This window comes from Talpa occidentalis, unplaced genomic scaffold (assembly GCF_014898055.3).
Source record: "Talpa occidentalis isolate TD23 unplaced genomic scaffold, MPIMG_talOcc4v2.1 talOcc4.17, whole genome shotgun sequence".
NCBI classification, from domain to species: Eukaryota; Metazoa; Chordata; class Mammalia; order Eulipotyphla; family Talpidae; genus Talpa; species Talpa occidentalis.
Window position 1 is genome coordinate 27,398,779 of NW_023601754.1, and position 27,133 is coordinate 27,425,911.

General features: G+C 46.7%; 1 long non-coding RNA gene across 3 annotated transcripts in view; it reads right to left on the bottom strand.

Annotated features, from left to right (window-relative positions):
* Window positions 1-27,133, bottom strand: part of LOC119249198 (uncharacterized) — a 158,105-nt gene that overhangs the window by 73,994 nt on the left and 56,978 nt on the right. For all 3 annotated transcript variants that reach the window (XR_008552467.1, XR_005126096.2, XR_008552466.1), the window contains one exon: window positions 20,257-20,341. This is a non-coding gene — a long non-coding RNA (uncharacterized LOC119249198). The remainder of the gene's footprint in view (window positions 1-20,256; window positions 20,342-27,133) is intronic.

Sequence of the window (27,133 nt, forward strand, 5' to 3'; positions counted from 1 at the left end):
ATATATATATATATATATATATATATAGAGAGAGAGAGAGAGAGAGAGAGAGAGAGAGAGAGGTGGGAAACTTTGAAGTGAAAAGAGATGAGACTTATCAACCTTTTGAGCGGATGGACCTTATCTGATTGGAACATAGAAATAAGAGGAGGAAACGGATTATGAGAAAAGTAAGGCAAACTAACAATTAATGAGAAATTTGGCAACATGAATTTTTGTTAATTTTAAAATGCACCATGCTTACACCGTGCTTATGCTTTTTTGTAGAGCTGCATCTGAGTTACTGACGAAAGAAATAAGCTATGTGGGATCTCCTTCAACAAACCAGGGGACAGGAAGGGGCCTGGGTACATGGAGGTCCAGCTTCCGATTCACACCATTTGTGCACATTTTTAAGTTTTGTATAATTAAAGTCAAAAACAAAGCTGCAATAAACATCACTGTACATAAGACTTTGTTTTCGTCTGAGATTATTCCCTGCAGACAATTCCTGAAAGTAGAATTGTGGCATTGAAGGCCATGAGCGCTTTTGCAAGGCTTTTGAAATGCAGTGCTTGAGTGAGCCAGCTTGTGGGAGCCAGCAGAGCCAGGACTGCTCCTGCAGGGGACAGGAACCTTCTGCCGGGAGGCGTACCCTGCACCCTCTCCTCCCGCCCACGCAAATGTATTCTTCCTGGAAGAAAGAAATCAAATTTCAGCAAGCACTCAAACCCTCTCACCATTCGGACTTTACAGATTCTCACTCCCATCTGCTCAATGTAAAATCACTCCTTCACCCAATCTCGGTGGTTAGACATAAACGTTTCCTCTGTTTCTTTCTTTTATACAAGATGCTGTAATAACACACCTGTAGTCAATTGCTGTACTCATTTGTAATAATGTCGGGATAAATTCCTAGAGGAGCCAAGGTAGGTCAAAAGAAAGTGTGCTTTGCCCTTCTAGAAACTGTTCCTATTTCTCCCACCTGCAGCAAGCAGTGCTGCAGGTTCTTACCTCTGACTAGATACCATCAGATCTACAAACAAACACTGACCAATTTGGTGGGTTAAAGTAAGGTCGCCTTGCTGTAAACATTAGCATCTTTTATTACTGGAGGTTGAATGTTCTAATGTGGTAAACTCTTTGGAGCACAGGAAGAAGTTTAATTCCCTGGACTCCCGAGGAAAATAAGGTCCAGCAGTTACCTTCCCCAGGAGGGGCATTTTCCGTTCCCAACACCCTCCATGAACCCTGATTCTCTGGGTGAGGCCCCAGGCCCTAAGCTTGGGAACCACCTGCAAAGGGGGTCCCTGGGAAGGCTCCAGAAGCAAAGACTCTGGGAATGAAGACTGGGCATCACCGAGGGATCCCATCCTTTTTAAGAACACTGATCTAGAGAAAACTGCCCCACTCCTAGTCCTTAAAGCTGAACTGGGGGGGTATTTGGGACCCTTTCCCAGGAGGCACCCAGAAATACTACCTACTGAAGGCATCAAAAGGGAGAGAGGGAGGGAAACAGGGAGGGAAGGAAAAGGGAGAGAATTATTTTTTATCAACTGACCAACAAATTCATTAATGAACAAATGAGGTATTTCATAACAAAATGAAGAAATGAGTGAGTGGGTGAGCTGATAAGAGGATGCCCATGAGAAGGGAGTTTGGGGACATATCAGAGATGGACGCCTCCCTCTCTCCCCCAGCCACCCAGGCTGAAGGCAGCTTTCCAGAGGAAAAGACAGCACCCACATCCCATGGCCACCCTCCCGTGAGAGCCCCAAGACACTGAAGGGTGCACCCAAGGACAGGAATAGTAAGCAGCCTCTGCAGTGCTTCCAGACACAAAATAACAGTCTTCTGTTTTCTACACTTTCCAAAAAATGTTTGCATGTGTCCTATACTACAAATAAAATAATTTTTTGGAGGGGAGGAAGATTTTGACTTCTAATATAAAATAATACAAGCAGCTGAGAAAATGAACACTTGGCTTCTGAGCAAGCATATATATTTTCCAACTTTGCTCCAGAACACAGTGAGCCACATGGGTTGGAAACCCGGCCCTCCTTCCTCCCACACACACCTTTTCTTTCTTGTCTTCCTAAGAAGGTCTAGAGTCCTAAGCAGCACTAGAGAAGAAAGCCGCTCCTCACCCCACAGCGCCTGCCCCTCTCTTGGGGTGTGCACTTGCCACTCCTTCCACGGAGATCCAAGAAGCTGTGTCACATCTTGGGTCCCCAGGTAGCTGCACAGGGACCATGATTTGGGGGTCCTGTGTTGTCCATCTTGGAAGCTGTACATTCTCCTCCATCCCCATTTCTTCAGGGTCCTCAGATGGTAGAGAACTGTACTTGGCAACTGGAGATACAGCCCCCTGGCCACAGCAGGCAGGGGACTCTGCAAAGATTCAGTAACTCCAGTGAGGATCTTTCCAAAGCAGATTCATAGCAGAACATAGTTAGATTCTTTGACTTCAGTTACAACTTCATCTTCTCAGCAGTTCTTGGCTAAAGGAGACTTGTCCCCATATAAACCCACAAATTTCACATTGCATCATTCCTTCCTACAATGCTCATGAAGATGAGTGACCCAAAACTTGGGCAGGTTTTCCCAAGGGGTTTCCTTCACACTTTTGTTCTGACTGCCATCTAGGATACGCCTCCCACCCTGGCAGAGCAGCAGGAACCCCTGAACCCTGGCAAAGCAAAAATGCTCAGGCTTCATTTCTACTTTAATATTTGCAACACCAGCCCCTGTGTGCCAGATTTCTAATACTATGGCAAAGAGATGGTCTAGTCACACCTGCTGAGACCTTCACCCCAAGTGAGCCAGGAGTACAAAACCCTCCCACTCTGCCCCCAGGCTGCCCATCCCGTCCCAGGCCCAGCCTCGCCTTCTTCTGGGTCCTGCTGTCTCACCTTCACCGGCTCCTCTTCCCTCCAATGTGCCTTCAATTTCTCCTCTTAAAACGAAATGATTTCAGTGTTTATACTGTTAGCTACATTTATCTTTAAGAGCAAGATGTTGACTTTAGTTTTAATGATGAAAAAAGCCTTTCAAAGGATAACTCATTGGAACTCATTATGTACTATAAAGGCCACTATTTAAAGATTCAGTAATTCCAGTGATGATCTTTTTAAAGCAGATTTATAGCAGAAAATAGTTAGATTCTTTGACTTGGGTTATAATTTTCCATTTTGTAATTTAATACTCCTTTAGTTTATATTTGCACATTAAAAATATAGCATCTAAAAGTCCATCATTAAATACTTTTAATAAGTGCAATAAATAAGTTTTACAGTGTGCATAAATCTAAAAACAAAACCCAACATAAATTGTTAATCTTACACTTTTTCTCATTAATTGCAATACATAAACATATGTTTTATACAAAGATATTTGCTACAAAATAAGTATAATAAATACAGTTTACCACATGTATTAATCTTAATAGTTACAAGCTGTTAATCTTATATATTAGGTAATAATTTGCAATAAATAATTGTTTATTATCTTGATGTTTGCTTGTCTTGGGTTTTAGCAATATGCAATAAAGAAATGCAATTTTGAATAATTTGATTGTAGGACTGCTGGGGAAATACCGCATGTTATAATTAGCTGACAGAGGATTCTGTTCACAAGAAGAACCATGGAAATGGGGTGAAATACCAAATCGTATGTTAGCGAGTCCATAAATAATTTAAAAAGTTAAGTTCAAAATACGTTCAAATAATACGCAATTTTTAAAACTTAAATGCAAATGCAATTAGTGCAACATCTCATATTCTTTAGTGCTTTCATCATTACATATTCAAAGAGGAAGAAGCAAGCCAGATGCCTCACCACAACTGCCCGGTGCCACGCTAAGGCAGGAATATGACTGCCTTTGGTGGAAGGTGTGCCCTGCTGCCCAATGGGCTCCCTGGGCCTGAAGACATACCCCCTGCAACAGCCGGCAGGTGCCTGCCCAAACACGGCACCCTCCAGAACCAACCTTCAGCCTTGAGAAAGTCTACGTGAAACCACACGCACATTTTCAGGGAGGGGTTATCACCTTTACTGAACTTAATAGAAACTGTTAATCTTACATGTAAAGGTAATAATTTGTCATAAATAATTGTTCATTATCTGGGTATTTGCTTGTCTTGGAATTTAGTGATATGCAATAAAGCAGCGCAATCTTGAGTAATTTGATTGTAGACTGCTGGGGAAATGCGGTGGATTATAATGAGCTGAGGGTGGGTCCTGTGGGCAAGAGACACTGAGACACTGAGACAGAGCCAAAGCACTGCCCATCAGCAAACGTAACACCGTAACACTGGGTGCTCCCTGGGAATCAAATGAGGTCTTTAAATATTCGCTCCAACTCAGGAAACCTCACTCCCTCACTGAGGGTCAAGGAGCTCTGACTGAACTAAGACTAGACCTCCCAGTGCTGCTGAGTTGGCCGGTCCCAGGGAAGCTCAGTCCCTTGTATGGGTGCTAGGGGTGCAGCTGCAGAGAAGGGTCTTGGCCAAGACCCCACAAAACCCAGCTGCCGGCCAGTTGGCTCTGAAGGCTCACCTGTTTGCCTGACACTTCTCAGCACAGCTGCCACCTCCTGTCACATCCCGGCGGGCAGAGCTGGAGCTGCCCCAGCAGAGCAGAGACGGTGCTGTCAGGGAGTGAGGACCCGGGGGCTTTGTCTTGGTGGCATCCCAAGGGCACACTCGCTTTAGGAAAAACTCCCCCAGTCAAGAAGGTAAAAAAGGAAGGGGGGCGGGAGTGGGGAGAAGGGGAAGGGAAAGGAGGGAAGGAATGGGGGAAGGGGGAGAGAAACAGCACTCTTGGATCCACTGTAGCCACAAACAACTCTTCCTACTGTAGACAATATTAGTGCACACACATGCACACACGCATGCACAAACATGCACACACGCATGCACACATGCACACATGCATGCACACGCATGCACATACACGCATGCACACACACTGACAGGTATAAGTGGTACAAAAGTCTCCGCATCAAGGCATGTTAGCACTGTGTCCACATGGGTAGTTCCTGAGGTTTCAACATCTCCTCCTTCTCCGCTCCTGGTATTCGGTGCTTGGCATAGCCTGCCTGGCTTTCCCCTTCTATACGCCGGGCTCAGCGCCTCCCCACCTGAACCCTCCCTGCCCGGGCTGTTCATGAGGAACAGCTGAGTGCATGGATGTCCAGGCCAGGACCACGCACCAGTTCCAGGCTCCCAGGAGCAAGTTCCCTGAGCCTGAGGCCCAAGGGGCCTGAAGACCCCCAGGCTCACTGATTTTCCCTCTTTTGGGTCAAGGAGCAGCCCCCTCCATCTCTGTCAGGCTGAAAAAGCCAGCTGGACAGGCATGAAAGACCCCCCCCTTCCTCAAGGCATGTTCCCCAGAAGGCCCTGGGCTCTCCGTTCTCCTGACCCCAGGCTCCCCAATCTCAATCCTGAATACAAGACTACAGGTCTCAGAATGCTGCTGGAGCCTCAGGAGGAGGAACTAAGAAAGCCCAAGTTTCCTGAGGGGTCCGCAGAGGACCCCCAGCCCCTGCCCCAGCTCACTGTAGGGGAGGATCGTCAGGGGTCAGCCCTGGAAAGTCAGTTGACCCAGACTAATCCAGTCTCCTAATAGGGAGGTCAGCACCAAGTGGGGGCCACCCTGACACCCAGAAGCTGATATGAGAACCCCAAAGGGTCATCCTTGGGCTCTTCTGGAACTCGAACTCAAAGGGAAAGAAAGGCTTTCTAGAACAGTCCGCTGCTCAGAGGCAACTGCCACAGAAACCCAAGAAGACAAACACTGAAGCGCCGCTCTGGCAGGAGGAAAAGCACCTTCCTCCACCGCCTGAAGATGCAAAAAGCAATGCGAGTCCCTGGGCGGCGTCGGGGCAACTGCGGAAATCTCGCAGCCAGATGAAGCTCATAAATTTCCCCTATGAACAATTGTTTTCATTTCCCTCCCATGCCACTAGATATTATAAGTGGAAAGCAAAACACAAGTAAATATGTTCATTCCACTCTTGTGATCAGTGATAAACGAGAGGCTGCGGAGGCTGACAAAGGTCATCGGGGCGCGCGCTGGGTCTGCGAGCGGACACTGCCACCCTCCGGTCACACGCGGGACTGCACCCCCGGCGCCGCCTGACTCGCCCGCCCGCCCGCCCCGGGCGCAAACACCCGAGCTGCAAGACTCGCTCCCATAAACGTCCGCTCTGCTCCAGCTAGGACACGCATGGATACCAATTGCAGAAGAGTGGCTAAGTATGGAGAACCCCAGATTAAAAGAAGCCACCATTCATAAGCCCTTTCTCAAATACAACCATGCTTATTAATATTTTTGTACATCTTTCTGGTCTTACTCCATGAACATGTATGGTGTGTACAGAAGCTGCACATACAGAATTCCAACAATGCTCAAATCTGATTTCCTATGTCCCATTTAAACTAATTTCCATAAGTATCTTCTTATTGGCTCCATTATATTTCAAGTGGTGACTGTATCAGCAGATACTTACCCATCCCCCAATTATTGTTCATTTAGGGTGTTCACGTAGAGAATGATGTAAATAAATTCTTTACGCAGAAACTTTTCTTCACATTGTTAAGATGAATCACTAAAGGTGTAAATACTAAATGAAAGGGAATTAACATTTTTAATTAACATGCTCTAAATGGCATCCTCTTTCAACTTAATGCAAATTCAATCATAATTCCATCAAAACTTTTTTGGTCTCATTAATTTCTAATTTCTATGAGAGTATTCATAAGTTGGAAATCTCCATGGGATACTTTTTGTAAAAAAAAAAAAAAAAAGGAAAAAAGAGGCAGTAACGGAAGGGGATTTGGCTCAACCAAATATTAAAATATGTAGGAGAAAGTTACAATAATTAAAAACATAAAGCACAAAATAGGAGTGTGCAGAAACAGACCCAAATACACATACATTTATCTTTAAGTATAAAGGTACTTTATATCAGTGAGAAAGGATGACTAAATAATGGAGATATATGTGCAATCTGCCACTCATTTAGAGAATAAAATGACTGCCTTATGTCATAAGACAATAAAACAAATCCTAGAAATCAAAGGTTTGAATGTTTAAGTGAGACCATACAAGTACCACTGACATAAATTAGAAGGGGGAGGCTGTAAGTCGAATTTCAAAAGCAGAAACTGAAAGGAAAAAGATATCTAGATTCGAACTAAAAATTTGTACAATGTATCCCTGTGAGAAAAAATGCAATTGTGAAACTGAAAGGTAAACCAAAACCGAGAGGAAGTATTTTCAATACATATAGCAAAGAGAGGGTTAATACCCCTAGTGTATATGGCTTTCTTACGAATGCATAGCAAAGATAAATATTTCAATGGGGAAAAAATGTATGAGGATACAATAGCAATTCACAAAAGAATAAATACAAATGATAAATACAAATGATAAATGTATAAAAGATGCTTAGCCTTATTAGTGATGAAAGGCATGCAAATTAAAAACAAAAATAAGAGATCATTTTTACCCCTATACTGGTAAATATTTTTTAAATGGTAGTATACAATGTTGTCAAGAAGTAGAGAAATGAACCCTTTCGATACAACTGGTGATACAGTAAATTAGGTGACCTTTATGAAGGATAATGTGGCAATATTATCAAAATCCTTACAAATGCATGACCCAAAGATCCTACTTCCAAAGGAATCAATCCTAGATGTTTATGAAGATTTAGCTGTAAGGTTGTTCATTGTAAATTGGAAGTAAACCAAATTTCCAGCAGCATAAGAGAAAATCATACATATATATAATACATCAATTCTCCGTACAATAGTCCTTTAAAGTATTATTATAGAAATGTGCTTAAGACACATTAGGATTTTTCATAATATTTTTCCCAACATACTTGCTTAATAAAAAAACAAGTTACAAGCAACTTAAGCATGCTTTCTGCACACATAGGAAAAGATTATCAGGGTATATGCCTCCAAATAAAAATATAATGGGTGAGGTTACATGTCATTTTTAGTATTCTTTTTTTTCTGAATGGTATTTTCTAATTTTATACATTTAATAATTTCAGATCAATTGTTAGTGAGAAAAATGGTTTTGAGTGATTTTTAATATTCTTTTTGCTAGTTGGCATTTCTTTCTACATTTAACAATTTCCTATTCATTGTTAATGAGGAAAATAGTTTTTAGTGATTTTCTAGAAATGACTTTCCAGATTTACATTCCCACCAGCAGTGTTTCCGGGGGCTCATTCATTGATTCATCAAATATTCTATAACACATGTTCAGAGCAGGGCCCATTGTACAAACGGAGCTGTAGACATAAACCCTTGTGGAGTTGCGGGATCAGGGAGACAAAGAGCAAAGTGAGAAAGCTTTGTTTGCTAACACCACCCGGGGTGGTGTTAAGACACGGGCTAGGAGGATGTTCTGGTAAGTCCTGAGGAGGGAGTGGACTTGGCATTGTGAGAAGAGAAGGCCCATGTGGCTGGAGGAGGGAAAGCAAAGACAAACAAGTCAGGGACATGGAGGGAGGCACTGGGCAGTGACATTCCAGAGGAACTCTGGCCACAAAAAGTTGTTTGTAATGGGAGCCACTGGAGGGATTTGTGCAGAATGGAGTGTTCTGATTTAATTTCCCCATGGGGTTGAGAAAGAAGCAAAGCGGGTGAGGACAGAAGCAGGAAGGTCCGAGCAGACACTGGGTCCTACCTGGCTTATGAGAATCAGGCAGCACTGGCCACGATGGCTGCTAATCTAATAAGCAACCATGAGGGGGCCCTGGGGGTGCAGCCTGGATGTTTGACTTCCCCAGGTGCCTTTCCTATGGGTTGCTCGGGCAGCTCACCCAACCAGCAGACCAGGACTTTTGTGAAAAGACCCCCATGGGGTCTAGGGGTTAAGTCTCAGGGCTATCACTACTACGGCCTGAGTTCTATCCCCGGCCAAGGAGCTGACCCACATGGTGCAGTAGACCTCTCCTGTCTCACCTACTGAGCACTTTCTCACCTGTCTCACCTACTGAGCACTCACCCTTAGCACTTTCAGTAGATCCTTCTGTTCTGCTCCCCACTCTGTCTCTGGTGAATCCTCTCACCTCCCAGCCCACACTGCACCTCTAGCCTACACTCAGTTCTTCAAAGCAAAATTAAATTTAAAGAAAAAGTGAACCATGCTGAAATGGGTAACCCTTGGCGGGAAAGGCATCCCTCCTCAAGGCAGAAATCTACAAATTGAGCCTTGAGCTCAACTACGCTGAAGAGTTAGTGGTTAATCAAAGCAAGAACAATCACAGACTCACAGTCTCCATCTACCCTAAGAGAATCTTCACATCACCACATGGGTCAACACAGAAGTCATGCTTCCCCAAAAAATATGGATCCCACATTTCCCCCCCCCCCCACCAATGCTCCCTGTGTGATCTTACACATTATTTTCCAGGGTTAGAAATTCACTAATGGGTTTCCATGGCTTGTTTCCTCCCAGTTCCAACCTCACTGCATTTATGTGGGGAGATATACTGTGTTTTCCCTTTTAAATCATTATCATCACTGGAATGATAAAAATTAGCCAAAATTTTTTAGAATTATCCTTAAAAAATTGAGATGCCTGTTCTTGACCTACACACCTTATATGCCAACAATGAGAGTAAGACTTAGCCTCTCCTGGGGCCATATCCCCATTTCTCTGTCTGCCGGGCCCCCAGTTTCTGAGTTCTGTGTCACCTCTCTTGAGGAAGCTGCTCCTTTGTACCCAGGATGCTCCCTTGTGCTGTTGGGGTGTGGGTGACCCTGGGGCCAGTCTGAGGCCAGTCCTGGGCCTTCCTGAGGCTCACACACTACAGCCCCCCACCTCTGTGCAGATGCGGCAGAAGTGGAGTCACGACTGTTTCCACCTGGCTGCTGTGTGTGCAGCTGTGTGCACGCACATGCTTGGATGAGGCTAGGGGCGCTCTTTTGTGCAAGGCAACTCAGCAACTCAGTCAGTGTGCTAATGTCCAAGGCACCACCTTGCAGGGTAGATCAAAAGCACCACAGCAGGTACAAGTGTGCATGCAGGTAACTGGGCCTCCGGGCTGGGCCACTTAGCTGAAAGTCCATCTGTCCCAAATAAGGCGGGTGATGACAGGGCATGCCCAGCAAGAGTCCCCTGGGCACAGTGCCATCATAAAAGCTTACCCAGGCCCCACTACATTGGCATAGAAATGTCTCATAGGAAGTGGCACCCAGAGCTGACCACAGAGACCTAAGTAGCAGCCCTCTCTGACATCCCCCCGGGTCCCCGGGTGTCACTGTTCGGTCCCGAGACAACATCCCCACACCAAGACAGCCACAGCAGACAGTCAGGAGACCTTTCCTTTCCCTTCTGACTATTCCTACAAAGGAGCTTGCCTGAAGGAAGCAGTGAGAACACACATGGTGGCCCGTGGGTGCACACACATCTGTGAGTGTCTCCCCTTTGGACTTGAACTCCAACACTCTACCCTGGTGCTCAATGTGATGCCTGGGACATGGTAAGCATAGCAAGGGCTTGCTAACTATGGGGGGTGGTTGGAGGTATGTGTAGACACAATCCAGTGACCTGGGTCTCTACCAGTTTTGTGTCCAGAAGGCAATGCAGCATTTTCGGGTAGAGATTAAGTGCAGCCACCAATTTACCGAGTCCCCCGGCCCCCACTCCAAGCATCCCCAGTGGGAGAAGGCCACACCCACAGTCTGGGTGGCTTTTACCTTAACAAGTCACCTTCCAAAAGATGCTCCCTAAGACTGCTGTGGAAAGTGACAGTGGTCAGAACTGCCCAGAGGCCAGCAGGCTGGGATAGCGCATCCACTCCCCACTGGACAAAACCAGGTTTCTGTTCCCAATCTGTGAGATGGTGCCAATCACCCCATTTGTCCCAAGACTCAGTGACTTAATGAGCACAGAAGCCGCAGTGAGCCAGGGAGCTAACAGCACCTCTTGGCATGTTGAAGGCAAGCAGACAAGTTACTGGCCAGGGAGTGAGTGCTAGAAGCCTATGTTCTTGACACAGCCTCAGTGTCACACTGAGACCTGCCCTCTATCCCTGGGCCCCCGCCCCTCCCCATGGGGACCCAGAAATGCCTAGGTCCATTGACTCTGAGAGCAAAGGCAGCTGTAGATGCTGGGCGCTGAACTGCCCTGAAGGAACTGGGTGCAGGGGACCTCATGGTTGAGGGGCAAGGGGAAGGCAGAGCACATTTAAGGGTCTACACCTCTCAAGGGACTTCCTTTCTCCAGACCATGGTGATGATGGGTGAAAGGGGCACAGCAATGCTGTCCTCAGCTCAACACCTCCCCACTGGGTCAGGTCTGACCTGCCCAGAGTCCTCCTGGAAAGTGGTGGGTTCTCCATGCAGCACCCAGGCCTGCCCACATGGGGCAGGGTTGATAAACTCCTTTAGGAGCTCCTCACCTCCTTCTGTGGCAGGTGAAGGGATGAGGTGATACAAATTAAGAAATAGATAAGGGCTTTTAACAAGCATCCAGATGATCTGCTCTTTTCTTTACAACTCAACATGAGATTCCTAAGCAGACTCTCAGCTGCACCCACCCACATGATTAGTTCAGAACATACCAGAAAGGAAGGGGTCGGGGTGCTGGCGCCATTCTTTTCCCACCAGGCTGCATGCTGAGGAATGGCCTGTGCTGTTTCCTGGGCTAGGGAAGGGCCCCCAAGCTGGACACAAAGCAAGATGGGGATGAGTCCACACCTAAGCCAGCCCCACCTGGGACAAAGGCAGAACCCCAAAAGGTCAGAGGCACCTCCTGTGCCCACTGCCATGAGAGGCCTGAGCCACTCGTACTGACCTTCACCTCACTCAGGCTCACAAGGAGCAAAGACACGTTTTAATCCAGAAATACTCCTCCTCCTGCTGATCCACTCATGGATCCAAGGATAAAATCAAGGAGTTGTAGATTGGCAGGTGTGTCTGGGAGCCTGTGCATACACACACACTCACAAACACACTCATACACACACTCACACACACACACAGCCCTCATGCCTGCAGGGACTTCACAGTGAGTCTAGTGAAAGACCCCAAGTCAGGAGGGAGATCTGGAGGAGGTGGCATCACCAGGCTGTTGGGCCCCACAGAGTCCTGCAGAGCTGAGCAGGGGCAGGTTGGGCTGCACAGCCCGGGGGAGTAGACAGTGAGCTTCTGGCCTTTCCCAAGCAGCGCTTGGATTCAAGAGTGGCCTCGGAGGAACATGCCCCATTCAACAACCTGACCTGAACCTATCTGATGGGCCGGGGGAGCTGGCTTGGTTTTTCCAGGTCTCTCCTTGGAGAAGAGCGTGAGAAACACAGAGATCCCCCTTGGGCCCTGGGACTGGTCGGGAGTCCACCCTGCAAGGTTGTGCCTGCTGCCTGGCATATTCCATTGGCACTGCTAAAAGCCAAGCTGGCATCAAGGTATGAAGGGCAACGTGCAGCTCCCAGGAAGCCTCAGATGGAGGTAAGAGGGCATTTTCCTGGCAGGTATCAGATCTGAGAGTAACTGCCCTGAAACTCTGAGAGTCACTGTAGCCAAGTCCAAGGCCTCTCCTCCCCTCCCCCCGCCCCCAACAATTGTGTCATCTGGTCATTGTGCCTCCAGGTACAGATCAAGCCTCCCTTCCTAAAGGGCCACCTTCTCTGCCCATCTCAGACCTGGCCAAGTCTCCCCACTTCACAGGGCAGGGCCAGGGTGAGGAGAGGGAGCACTCAGCTCAAAATATAGGGGAGCACCAACAGACTCATCAATGTAGCTAAGGACAATATTTTTAAAAATCCAAATTAATGCAAAAATGACCAGGGCATCCACAATGAGCACAACCTCAAAACTATTCAACAAAGACAGACTCTGACCTGCACCACTGGGCCGGCCTCCCGCCACCCTCCACCCCGTCCCCTGCATGGCTGCAGTGCGGCAATCACTAGGGGGGGGATGGCTGGAATTGTCCCTGACCCCACAAGGGCAAGGGCAGACTAGTCCTGGCACCAGCCTGAAAGCTTGGAATGGGGTCATGGGATGCCTGGGAACCCCTGAAATGAAATTGCAGAGAGTCTTGCTGTGATGAGCTACTCTCTGCTCAGATGCCACCACAAGCCACAGGCTTCCTCCCCTAGTCTTGGAGGACACCCCCGACCCATCACTGCCTTCCAACAATCCCTGACCTTCCCGCAGGTCGGAGCCAGAGCTGGGCGGCCGAGACTCTCCTGCCATCATTTGTGAGAAGACACATTAAGTGCAGAGCTGACGGGATGTGGTGGAGACGTAGAAAACAACCCTCAGATCCTGAGGAAACGTGTGGCTGGTTTCCTGCGGATCCTGTGTCTTTTCTCCACCTTTCTCACAAGGGCCGCTGCCAAACGGCCGCGGGAGGGTGTGTCCGGCTGTTCCAGGCACTCGGTGCCTCAGCTTCCACCCCCGGGGAGCCAGGCTGGATCCAAGCCAAGGCAGTCGCTCTCTGTCCACTTCTTTGCAGAGAACATTTCTATTTTGAGGAAGTGTAATTTGAGGCCGGTCGGAATCACAGTGTATGGGTTTGCCTGAAACATGCTAAAATGCAGGCAACTGCTAAATAAAAATCCCCAAATAACCATGCTCTATTTTTGCATTTTTATAAGTTCTTTGAAAGGAAAAGGAGAAAGAGAGAGATTAAGAAATCCAGAATTTCTCCTTTTTATTACCTGATGCAAGAGACCTAGAAGGGGGGAGAGGGAAAACCGGGGGAATTCCACACGGGCAGCCTGCCGGCGCCCGCTCTCGCCCAGCACCCCTGCCCCCTGGTGGGCACTGCCCCGGCCTTCAGACACACCTGCCTTTCCCTTCTGGTTTGGAGGGCAAGTGTGTTTTTCTGCTTCAGGGGATAGGGAAGGGGGAAATACCTTCATGTTCACCATTTGCTTCTCTGACTCTTGGAGAAATGCCCACTGGGGAGAAGCCCTTGCACAGCCCCCAAAGCCAGCAGCCCCGCACTGCGCTCCTGGGGATCCCAGCCAGGCCGAGACCAGCCCGGGCTCACTGGGCAATGAAAGAAGAGGGAGACGCAAAATGCCGTTTTGATTCTTTGTTTAAAGCTCACAAGCCTGCCAAAGGGTCAGTTTCTTTTTTAGAAAAGATATTAGGTACTATTTTCCTCCTGGAAGTCCCATAAATCTCACATCCCCTCCATATACAATTCAAAAAGTCCTCAAAATTGCCACTGCTGTCATGCTAAGCATTGGAAAGTTCTGCTTGACCTTTTATTAACATTTTTCTAAACCAATATGGGTTTTTTTTGCTACAAGCACCCTGAGGAATTATGAAAAATACTTTTTTCTGTAGTTTATCCCATATGCACTTAATAGGCTCACAAATATAATACCATTATAAAAAAGAAAAACTGCCAACTCTGCTAAAAAAATTGTCATAACACTAAATTATTATATAAATATAAAAGGAGTGTGTCTGTAAAATATTCACTCAACGAACATCCCAGGGTGATGGTTTTGCTATGTTGTTTTTATTCCTGAGAGATCCATATCGCATTTGGATATGCCACATGTCACCACATGAATCAGGCAGTTAATGCATGTGCTTTTTAGAAGCAGGGATGTCTTCCCAATAGAATGTGCTATAAAAAAATGTAGAGATCCGGCTGCTTTGTCTGATAGGCATAATTTAATGTCTTGCTTATAATACTGCATCTTAAGGAAAAATACACACTGTCCTATGTAGTTATTTACAATATATTGCTAAGTCTATGCAAATATGTTTTCCCGAGCCCGGGATTATATAACAAAGGTCAACAATGTTTGAAATATTTTGAAGCATATTCCCAATATGCTTAGTGTATGGTGCTAATGTCCAATATATGCACATATATCTTAATATATTTCCAGATATTTCTGTTCATTGTTCTCTCCATAGCTTCCCCTGGAATACTGTTAGAGGGATGTTTTCTTCTGAAGAAATCCAAACACTGCCTATCCATCCTGGAAAAATTTATTAAGGTGGCTAATTATAACGGTCCTTAATATTGCATTAGTACAGAGGTTACTCAATGCCGCTGCAGAAGAGAAAAAGATAGAAGCCAATTCAATAACGCTGAGCCAGAGAGGCAACAAGCGCAAAAATGAACACACACCTATGTGATCTGATTTTTCTGTCACAGATTTCCAAATCAAGCAATTACACACACACACACACACACACACACACACACACACACACAGAGTCAGCAAAGCAAAAAATTATAAGCCATACATTCTACTTCTCATTTCCAAATATGGCAAATCCTGTCCTTATTTTTCTGAGAGGAATTTGGAGACCACGTGTAAATTTCATTCTGACCAGTTTCTTAAGGAAAGAAGGTTTGGTAAGTTATATGGGGGTGGGGAAAAGCCTGTAAAAACTGGACTTCCAATATCCAAGCCATGCCCAGAAGAGAATGTAAAGAGAGATTTGTTGATGTCAAAGGTGTCAGAGCTCTGAGTGCACGTTCCATTCTCCTCCCAAATCATGCTGAGCTCCTATTCACCAATCACTTTTGAACCTGGTCAAAAGCTACACAGTCCCCAGACAAGTAGCTGATGGTACTTGCTAAGAAAAGGTCAATTCCAGGAAAAAGACACTTACCCTGATGTGTAGGCCAGACTGGATGGACCAGCTGCCTTTTCACTGCTGTGCTGCCGGGACACTGTGGCCATCCCCAGCTCCAGAGTTGGTGGTCCAACATCATTCCAGGGTTCCCTCTGCCAGTTTCAGGTCCCCCCTGTTCTTTAGCATCCTAATAAAAGCCCAAATCAAGAAATCCTTCCAATCAATCTACTTTTTAAGACACTTTCAAGGACTGGGAAGTATGCCTCATGTCTGTTAAGCACCATTCATTAGAATCCTTTTCCATATTATCATATTATAGCTAATGGCACAGCCCAACAGCTAAGGCCTCCAAAAAAAGGCCAGAGCTGTGAAGTCAGATTTCCTCCAGCTAACACTTTACATCTCCTCACCAGCATAAATGGACTACCCACAGCCTGGTGGGTAGTCTGGTGTTCTCACAGGAGAGCTATCACAGGCACAGAATGCAGGTCTCCTCGTGAGAAGGACACTCTCCTTTTTCTTCAGAAAGTAAGGTTATTAACAGAATACCTTCCAAATGAGCTTCTGACTTCCTTTTAGCCACCCCACTAAAAATCCACCATGTGTGGGGGAGATGAAAAGGGAGCATAACACGCATTCACTTGCTCACTGTCTCCTGTTAGACCATACGCTGGTTGCACAGAAGATCCCGAAGGCTTTAGGGTTTTCACAAAGGAGAGCTGAGAGCATCTTAGTTCTCTCCCTGAAAACTCAATGTATCTAAGGAAGAGCAAATGTTAAATCATTTAAAGAGAGTTATTTTTCATAGTTTCCAGTACATAAATGTGTTTCAGTACATGTTATTGTAAAATAGTGTTTCTACTTACGTTCTTATACATCTGTTGTTGTGTTTACTCACCCTCTAGTTCTGACTTTTAGAAATAGCAATAAATCTATTTTTTAATCCCCTCTCCTGATGACTGATTATTCATCGTTAGAAGGGATGGAGGGAGGTCCATGTGAGGCGTGATCCACCCTCCAGAACAAGCTCCACTTTTACAAGATAAACAGGGTCCAGGGAGATTCCTCTCCTGTCCTGGGTAGTTTATGCAAACTAAATAAGGAGGTGATGGCAGCTCAAATAAATATAAATTGCCCTCCAGTGGAAACTCGACCACTTGCTATATAGTCAGTTTCAGCAAGGAGGAGCCAATGGTGGTATCAAGGAAAACAATACAATTCATTTGTACACTGTGTGGTGAATGCAAAGATCACAAATGGCTTCATATTGCTAAACCAAAGAAGATGGGAAGAAGAGGAGGGAGAAGGATCAGGGAGAAGGATCAGGGAGAAGGAGGAGGAAGCAGAGCCTTTACTTCTGAGCCCCGGGAAGAGATGAGTTGCCAAAGCAAGTGCCCAGAGGTGTGAAACCAGGATAGGATAGGCTTAAGCTGCTATAACTAGCAATCCCAAATTCTAGCAGCTTAACACAACAATGTTACTTCGTTGCCCTCAGGAAACCCACTGAGAGACAGGGAGCCTCACACACAGCTGTGCTACATTCCCTGTGACTCTGTGATCCAGGCTCTACTGATCTTGTGGCTCCTAAATCTCAACATGGATTTGTATGGGCAGAGGAAGCACAAGCCATGGTCAGCCACTTCACAGGCTCTGGTGTGCTTTTCCCTAGAAGCAGCCCTTTGACCAGGAGAAGACACACCCTCCATATCTGCAGAGGAGCTGGAAACTTGGAAGAAAGAAGGGAGTGTTTGGTGAGTATCACTAGCTCTGCCACTGATGACAAGCCATTTCACAGAAAGTCAATCACCACAGAGCCAAACTAGAAAGGAGAACAGTCACCAAACAGAGCAGCTCATAATAAAAAACCTACAAGCACTGTCTAAATTGCCTAGTGTTATGTTTACATTTTAGTCTCTTCTAAACTGTGATTTGTTTTAACTGGATATCTTGGGCTAAGAGAACAAGAACACTTAATTTACTCATCCATAAAATGGGTATGTTGGTGCCAATCCAACGGGTAATTATAGAGGTAAGACTTCATGTGCTTGTAAACCTCATACTGTGAGTCCACCTGTGGGTTGGTGGAACTAACAACTTACAGCCACTGGCCAGCATTTCAGCATGCTGGGACACACCCTGGTTCAAAGACTAGACTGAGGCATCCAGAGTGCTCACCAAATGGTTTACCCATCTGGTTCTAGTGATGTCTTGCTGGCTGCTTTGGAAATCACCTTTGCTTTTGATACCTTTTATCTTCACATTTGCTTTAACCTCTCTGCCGTGGATATATATACTTCCCCAATTTTTGTATACTAATTCTCACCAAGTTTCAGAAATTTTGAGTTCTGAATGCCTAGATAATTGGCTAGGACTTTATTTTTTTAATGAATTCCAACTCTATCCCAGGATATGTTGCAGCTGGGACTCCCTAGCAGGTTCCTGGATTTGCATAGTTAACCTTGTTAGTTTCCCACAGTGGAAAGTTAATTCTAATGGGTAGATGAAAGGGACGTGAGACCCGACCCAGTTATTTTCCAATGGCCTAATGCCGGTTTGCTTATGGAATTTTGTTGTTGTTTTGGTTAGTCATAGATTGCAAACTACTCTTCCTCAAAGCCTCTTACCAACTCTGGGTCATGTTAGAAATGACCAGTTGCTCACAAACTACCTAGAGACTTAGGAAAAGGAAAAGTATGAGGAATGAGGCTCATTAAGTTCAACAGAGGTGGCACAGCCCAGCAGACGGAAGAATCCTGGCTCTGAATTTGGATTTCAATCTCACTCTGCCATTTGCTACCTTGGCCCTGAGCAGATGGTGTCTTCTCTTTGGCCTCTCCTAGCAGGAAAAAAGGACAATGCAGGAAGGAATCCATAAGATGACAAGCCCAAAACTGTGTCTTGGTGAATACTGGGTGCTCAGCGACATCTACTCAAACCTCTGGCAACATACCCATCAGCAGGCATCCCAAGGATAAGAAGACGGTGCCCATGCAGGTGTCAGGTTAAGCTGGTTTGGGCAGGCATGTGAAAAGTGCCCTTTTAACTCTCTATTGATTAAACGGGGCCATTTCCAGAAAGGAGCCCATGAGAGTCTTCATAGCTTGAATTGTGACCCCCAGAAGCACCCAACATCAGGCCCATACTACCCACCCCCCACAAGTCACAGTCTGGCCTTTGCCATCACCTCCTCCCCCAACATTATGGATTATAAGTTTTATAGAAGTCATGAGTCCGTGCTAAGACAACATGAACCCACACCCCATTCAGTTTTCCTAACTAGTCTGTTGGCTATTTCTACCAAATTACAGAAACACAAAGATAAAATAATTAGAAATGTGCATTTGTCGCTGAAAATCTGGCAAACGGGGCCAATATTTTGCGAGCGGTTTTAATATTAGACTTTTGTGCTTTCCTAAACTAATTTAGTCTACTAATTTTCTATAATTACCTGAATGCTCTTAGCTTCCGCTGGTCAGATGCGTTCTGAGACGCTGATATAACCAGCATTAAAAAGATGCATTTAGCAGCCCGGATTGTTAAAGTAACAAAGCCTATAGAATCCAGAGGTTATTGTATTCTCCCAAAAGTACTTAAATAATAGCCTAAAATCTGAAGAATTACTTTAATACTTCAATAAAAATAACCCAATTCAAAACATTTTCAAGGAAACAGAGTTCTTTGCTCTAGGCTACCGAGTAATGGCTGAGAGAAAGTATATAGGCTGTCACTTCTGATTAGAGAACTGTGCCTCTGTGCTTTGAATGAGGGGCATGTCTGGTAATAGGAAGTGCAGATATTAAAGTTAATAAAATAATGTGGAATACGATCTATATGAAACTTGACCAAGTATAGCACAGAATATAACATACATTACCCTGTTCAGTCAACTCCTGTGGCCCGGCATCTAATGACAAGCTTAATTTCTGTTTCCAATGAGAGTACAGCTAAAAATACAATTTCCAGATTAGACAAATATTTTATCCGACTCCCTAACAAATGTAACCAAGAATGGCTGACATGTCTACACAGATGCCCAGCGACCATGAGAGGGAATTACTAGGATTGCAAACTGCTCAGCCTGAAAAGTCCAAAAAACCTCATCATCTTTGAGGTCATTATAAATAATTAGTTGCATACACAGTGCTGTGGAGGCTTCACCACCAAAAGGGACAGGGGGGCCTCCATTTCTCTCCCACCCTGAGAGGCTCCCAGCTCCCTCTCGGCACAATTAGGCCTCCCCAAACAACTCGACATCAGGGCCCCTGCACACCCATTATTGCATCTTTAATCTAAAGCCCCAACGCCAACTGTAATGGTTTTGTTTTTCGATACATTAACCTTCAACTTGTATTTTCACTATTAAATAACCAGCTTGAGAACCTCCTAGAATTTTTTTTCCCCAGTCACCTACATGAAACCATACAGTACCCAGGATGTGACCCTCTTAAGGGATTTAAAAGCAATTCAATGAGCTAATCTCAGTAAACCTAGAATTAAAGTTCTTGTTTCCATATTTCACTTTCAAAATATTTAGAACTTTGACAGATATGACATTATGTTTTCATTAAAACAGCTGATTTCAAAATGCTGCACTGTGCAGAAACGCCATAAACAGTTTATGATGAACTGCCACGCTCTTAATTAAAACAATAAATCCAGCACACAATATTTGCCCAGCCGCCGGTCTGACCTTTGCCTCTTGCTATCCACCACCAAGCCGCGGTTGCGTTTCCAACGCCAGACATGGAAGGTTTTAAAACATGATCTGAAAGGCACTAAAGATAAAATAAGAGAAAACGTACCATTAGTCTTCGCAGTTATGATTAATTCAGTTCATATTTTACAATCTGGTTATGGAGTAAAACTGCAGACTTTACATCAAGTATTTGCCATTCACTATACCTAATGTATAAAAATGCTTGATATTTTCGAAAATGGCACCAAGCTAATTCACCACACCCCATGAAGGACAGGAATAATCATAAACACGAGAGTGATTAGCTATCCATCCAAAGTGACGAGCAGGACTCACATACCGGATGGGTCAGCCTCAGACGAGAAATATGTCGATTACAGCCCAGGCCCACGCCACCCTAATCTCTGTGCTGCTAGATTTCAGATTAAAATATTTCCTTAAATCTCTTGCATCTGCTGCTGGAGCAGGCAGCAAGGGCATTAATTACTAAGCAGGAATGACAGTAAATTTGTTGTAGTGGTCCAGAGTCACCAAGTTAACCTCGCCCCTGCCAGTTCCAGGGGTAGTTCCAGGAGTAGAGACCGTTCTGAATGGGGTCTCACATACACCCCACTTTGAGATGTCAGTGCATGGTTGGGGGAGTCCATTTTGCAATCTCTGGCTGGAAGGACTGACAGGTAACTTGTACATGGATTCTAGAGACAAGGGCCATACCTGGGGAGGAGTAGAGTCTTCCACACCCCTCTTATGGAAGGAGGTACCTATGCTCCACTGGGGGTGGGGGCTGCAGCCCATCACTGACAGGAGCATATGTCTCCAGGCTTTTCCTCCAGGCCTATACCCCTCCCCCCATCACACATTCATGTGATAAACACATAGAGCAGCTTGTGGACACATACAGAACTGCAGACAGCACAGCCTCTGAGGCTGGGGGCCAAGGGGACAATGAGCTAAACTCAGCTCTACATATCCTTGTCAGAGTTGCAGGCAGAGCCCACTGGGATTCCAGAAATATGGAGGAGAGGGAAGCAATACTGGCTCTCAGACCAGGATCTGGGTCCCTTGTAGGAGGACCAGGTGCCGGGTGTCCACCCCCAACCTTGGCTTAGCTGGCTCTGGCCTTCATCCACCTCTGCAGTCTCATCTTGCCTGTCTTCTTTCCTCTCCAGACACCGCACTACCCAGTTACCCTCAATCCACACAGCACTGGGGACAAGCTCTCACTTGTGCCAGCGCCTTGAGAAGGACCACCACTGTTGCCCCTGCTCCAGAGGCTCCAGGGAGAAGAGCCTAGTAGGCTCCAAGCCTTGTTCCCACCGGGCCCAAAATCATGCTTTGGCCCTAGTTTGGTTGGGGGATTCTGCCCCAGGTATCTGAGCATGGGAGGGAGGGGCAGGAAGGCTGGGTTCTGGGAGTTCCTGAGTATCTTTGCACCAGAGTGCCCATGCCCACCTGGCATTGCCCCAGGACCAGCACCTCCTTCTGCAGGGGCCTCAGTCAGAGCCCACATCCTGTGAGTCAAACATCAGGCTGTGGGGGGGACCCCTCATTTCCCCTTCTTCACAAAAAAGGGTGCCCCAATGGGAGTCAAATCCCCTGTCCCCACACTAGACACTGGGGCCCAAGTCCCTGCAGTGCCATGCTGCATGCCATCCAGCTGTGTAGCCCACATTGAATGACGAAGATCACTCTCATGTGTCTTTGTGGTCACATTGGCCTCTGCCATCTAAGACTAGCACTTTTCAGGAAACTGAGACCCACCGGGAGGAAGTCTCTGTCCTAGAGTTCCCAGCTAGGCACCACAACTTGATGATTCACATCCTCTGCCTTTGAGGTCCGTGCTCCTTCAGAGAATACCTCTGTCCCCCTTTTTGGGCACACTCAGAGACTTTCAACCAAGGCTCACTGAGATGTTCTCAGAGGTCCACAAAGCCCTCCTGTAATTTTTTTTTCCTTTAAATAATTTTAATCAGGGGCCTTCCTGGTGGTGCAGCAGTTGAGTGCAGCACTGTGAAGCTGTCTGCAGCCTCTGCAGCCTGAGTTTGATCCCTGGCCAGAGAGCTGACCCACATGGCGCAGCAGACCTCTCCTGTCTCGCCCACTGCTCCCCTCAGCAGTGCATTTCAGTCAGTCTGCCTGTTCCATTCCCCGTTCTGTCTCTGGTGAATCCTCTCACCCTCTGGCACATCTGGCCTGCACCCTGGTTCTTGTATACACGAATAAATAAATCTTTAAAAATTAATTAATTAATTAAAATATTTTCAATCAGGGAAATGCATCTAAAAGGCACCATGACTATAAACAGGTTCTGGATCATCTGGGTGACTACCCACCAGGGGATTTCCATGCCAAGTTTGTGCAGAGGTGGGGAAGCACCAAAGACTGAGGGGTGTGGGGGGCAGAATGAATGTGCACTGGGATTGAGGGAAGGTCAAATAGAACTATACAAGAACATTCATGGACTCCAATCTCAGAGTGGGAGGGGGAGCATGCACCCCGAAAGAGCAAGCTAGGGCCCATCAGGAGAAGACAAAGGAGAGCTTCTAACATGCCCATATCTTTCTCTATTGAGTCACCACACAGGTCCGGCACGGTACAGGGATCTTTGCTGTCTGGTCTTGGTCTTCTCTCTTCCTTCCTACAGCTGTGGGTCTCTTCCAGCCCCATGCCCTCACTCGGGTCCACGCCCCACGGTGGTGGGGCACAGGCAGACCTTTCAGATCCTGTATTGCTTTGAGGTTTCAGATCCCTCAGATTCTGCAGACTGAATCAATGACCTTTTCTTGTTAATCTCAACAGCTCCTGGAGTATAACTTTCATGTGTTGTTATGCCAATAAATTATCTTTCTTTATTGGCTCTTCAGCAAGTAATGAGGAGGTGAAAGAAGGGAACAAGAAAAGGAAAAATCCCACCTTGTTACCAATGATGGTTCAAACAGAGCAAAATTGGTGGAAAATTTGAATCCACGCTGCCCCCTACACTCCTTCATCCCACACCCAAATATGGCATCTTGTCAATCTAGTAAGGACCTGGATTTTATTTGTGAGTTCTAGACTCATGTTCTAGCTTATGTTTTGGTTTCAGCAAAACAATATCATCCTTTCCGTTAAATGAATGTTGCTATTTTAAATTTTAGTGGTTTTATAATTTTGTAAATGAGACCTGGTTTTATAGTTGTCTAAAAACCGTAAGGGTAAAGAGTGTAAATCTGTTTTTGTAAGGTCTGTAATCAAAAATATTACTACCTTTCTCCGTTGAGTAGCTTGAATATCAAATCATGCAGGGAAAGTGTCTAGTACAGTGCCTGGCATGTGGGATGAATTCAATTAATGTTATCCTATTTTGTTATCATTTTATAATATAGAAAATACAGCCAAAATAACTCAAGTCATTATTATCTGCAGTTTTTTTTTTTCTTAATAAAGTAGATTAGTCAAGCTTGAGGAATGCTGGGCCTAATTGTGTCTTCCCAAAGCTCATATGCTGAAGTCCTAATTCCCAGTACCTCAGAATATGACTGTATTTGGAGGCTTTATAGAGGTAGTTAACTTAAAAATAAGTTCATTGGGGTGGGCCCTCATCCAATATGACTGGTGCCCTTTGAGAAAAGATCAGGACAAATGAGTGGGGAGAGGCCATGACCCAGGCTGACCTGGGCCATGCAGAGAGGAAACCTAACTACCAACACCTTGACCTCACACTTCCAGCCCCCAGAAAAAATAAATTTCTGCTGATGAAACCCCCAGTCTTTGGTATTTGTTTTATTAGCCCAAGCTGACTAATATACCTTAGAACCCCAAAAGTTAAGAACTAACCTGCACTTCCCCATGGTCTACTGTGCCATCCCTTCCACAAGGCAAAACCTGCCCAGTGAATGTGATGGAAGAGGAGGAAGCAAATGGACAGGGGATGTTCAGCCCACATCCCAGCCACCACCCCACCCACTTTCTCTTTAGGCCATGAGACCCCAGAACTGAGCCATGTCTTAACCACCTGGGTCACCCCTGCACACTAGTGTTAGCAGAGGGCAACCCCCACACATTTGCCCCAGGTTGGCACTTCTTGGCTTACACCCCACTATAGCTGTGCCTTCTGGGGGTGCACTGTGTGATGCTGGGGTGCTGGCAAAGGCCCAGGAGCCCCAGGAGCAGCCCAGCATGCTCCTCATTGCTGCCATCCATCCTAGGGGAAGCACCCGCCCCTGCCAGCTGCCCCGCGGCTGAGCCCGGCTCTCTGCAGGGCGGGAAGGTCAGAGACACAGGCAGGATCACAGGACTCAACTTGGCTTTACAGGGGACAAATGGACCATTTCACTTCCCAAATCAGCCTTCCAGGAACACTCCCATTCAGGGCCATAAAAGGTTTAGAACCAAGAACTTTTACGAGGGTTTTTATCTCCGTGAGTGTCTATTGAGTTTTACACCCCTTCAGGGGGCCTGTTGGCTGCGGGCAGAGTAAAAAAAGGCCTTTTATTAAGTGCAGGAAGGAAGGAACAGTCAGAAACGAGTCGAACTCTTCGCCCTCTGGTTTTAAGATAATTCTTTTAAAACCCAGAGTTCACTCCAGCTCCCACCTGAGAGCAGCTGGCGGCTGGAGCGTGGCGCCCTCTGGCGGTTGACGGCGTTGTCATTCTCAGCCTGCCGTCCAGCAGAGGCCTACTGTCCATAGCCCTGACCAGGGCCCAGCTCAGGATCAGGCCTCCAGTGTGGGCGGTGAAGTGCAGGGAGAATGGAGACAACTGAACCAACAAACAGGGTGTGTGTGCCCAGATACCCATGCCCGCAAGGCTCTGGAGCAGTATGGACAGGGAGTCTCCAGGGCCCCCCCACATCTCAACACCTGCCTCCACACATCTACCCTGCACTTAAGGATCTCAACACCAGAGGGTTAGCCTGTGAGCTGAAGACCAACCTTGGGCTCCAGGGTCTTAGGTGCAAGGCGTAATGAGGCAGGGGCAGGCCAAGGGGTCACACCAGGTCTGCAGGCCACTCATCAGAGCAAGGGAGAGCATCCCATCACTGGCAATGCAGGATGGGGAGGCCTTCCTCCAGCTCTAGCCTAGTCACTGGCTTACTGACTCTAGCCCGGCTTCCTCACCTGTGCAACAGCAGATAATTGCAGAGCTTGTGGCAAGGTCAATGGCGCACCACTCAGAAAGCACCGGCACCATGCCTGGCCCTGGCCTGACTCTAAATGTGACCATGGTCTCCTTCAGTAACAGCATGGCCACTGCCTTTGCACAAACCAACACCCCTACCCACATAAATGAGACAGGAGACCCACAGCAGGCCTGAACTTTCCCCAAAGCCAAGCAACCTGCATTTTCTACCACCTGGGGGCAAAGAGGGACAAAAAAACACTCTCTAGGACCATCTACATATTCCCTACCCCCAGGACTCAAGCAGCACCATAAGCTGGCCCTGGTGGGCCCTATCTGTCTGTGAGTGATACCTGGTTCTCTCATTCTGAGGTCTCTGCTGACAGGCTTCCGGGTCAGATAACCATGGAGGCCAAGACCGTGGAGCTGAGCTCAAGGAAGGGCCCAATGGGGTCTAGGAAGGATGCCCGTGTCCCCAAGTCCATTTCCATGTCAGACTCAAAAATTCTCCAGACACCCTCACTCTGCCAGAACTGCACCCACATCCACTGCTCCCCAAGCCCTGCATCCAGAGCACCCAGCAAACATGGGTTGTAACTTTAAAAGCATGAAAATGAGGAGACGGAACATTGTTAATTCTCACGGCAGCATTAACTCATTCGCTTGCACATATGGGGTATTTGGATCCCAGTAGGTCTTCTATATATATAACTTATTATACAGTAGGTGCAACTTGGGAGAATTAATGTTGCTATAGGAACACTCGGATCAAGGCTGGCTTCCAGAGTGAAGAGAGAAAAAATAAGTTTTCCTCCTCAGTGTACTTCTCTGTTTTGAGTTTCATAGAGGAAGAAGCCATGTAATCGAGTCAAATGAGGCAAGAAGGGGCTTCCCCTAGTGGTTTGGGGAAGGTGAGAATTCCTGGAAGCAGCACACTAGGGAGAAAAGAAGGAAGCTCAGAGCCCGAGCCGATGCCCCGTGGCCGAGGGGGCTGGGGAGAGCAGAGCCCTGGCAGCCAGAGCAAGGCCCCGGGTGACAGGCCGGAGCATAGCCGGAGGCTCTTCCCAACAACACGGCGAAAGCCCCGTAAACTCTAGACTATCATGTGCTCATCTCCCCCAGGCCCGTGCCCCTGCCTCTTACTCCTACAACTTCCCACCCTTCCCAGGGCCACAGTCAAGGGAAAGAAAACAGCAAGGCACGGGCGTTCAGCGGTCCCCACTGGTTCCTGGACAGATACCCCGTGGGGACTGTCTCTGGCAAAAGAACTAGAGTCCAAAATGGTAGTATCTCGGCTCTCCTGGTGAGAGAATGGCTGCGTGTCTGCCTGGGAATCCCTACCTAGACCCAACTCCAACTCTGAAGAAGCTGAGCATTTGCTCATCATCCAAGGTTCCCCTGACTAGTAAATCTGGGTGCAGAGTGGCAGGGACCTGTCTAAGAGATGTGTCAAGTGTCAAAAGGCCCACAGAGTAGGGGGAGCTCGTTCCCAACAAGGAGGCCTCATCCCACAGGCCACGGCTCACGCCCCCACCCGTTGATGAAGGGGAAATGGCCGAGTCCACGGTGACTCAGGCCTCCCTTCCCATTAAGCATTTCAGACACATCCCAAATCCTGTGACAGGGAACAGGCTGCCGCTTCCCAGGGCTGCTGCTCTGCATTTCATTTGAAGCTGTGTCTACTTTTAAATACATATAATTGCAATGAGGAAGATCGAAATGCTTCCCCGTCCACCCCGTTGGGCTGCGGGCCGCGCGTCCTCACCTCGGGG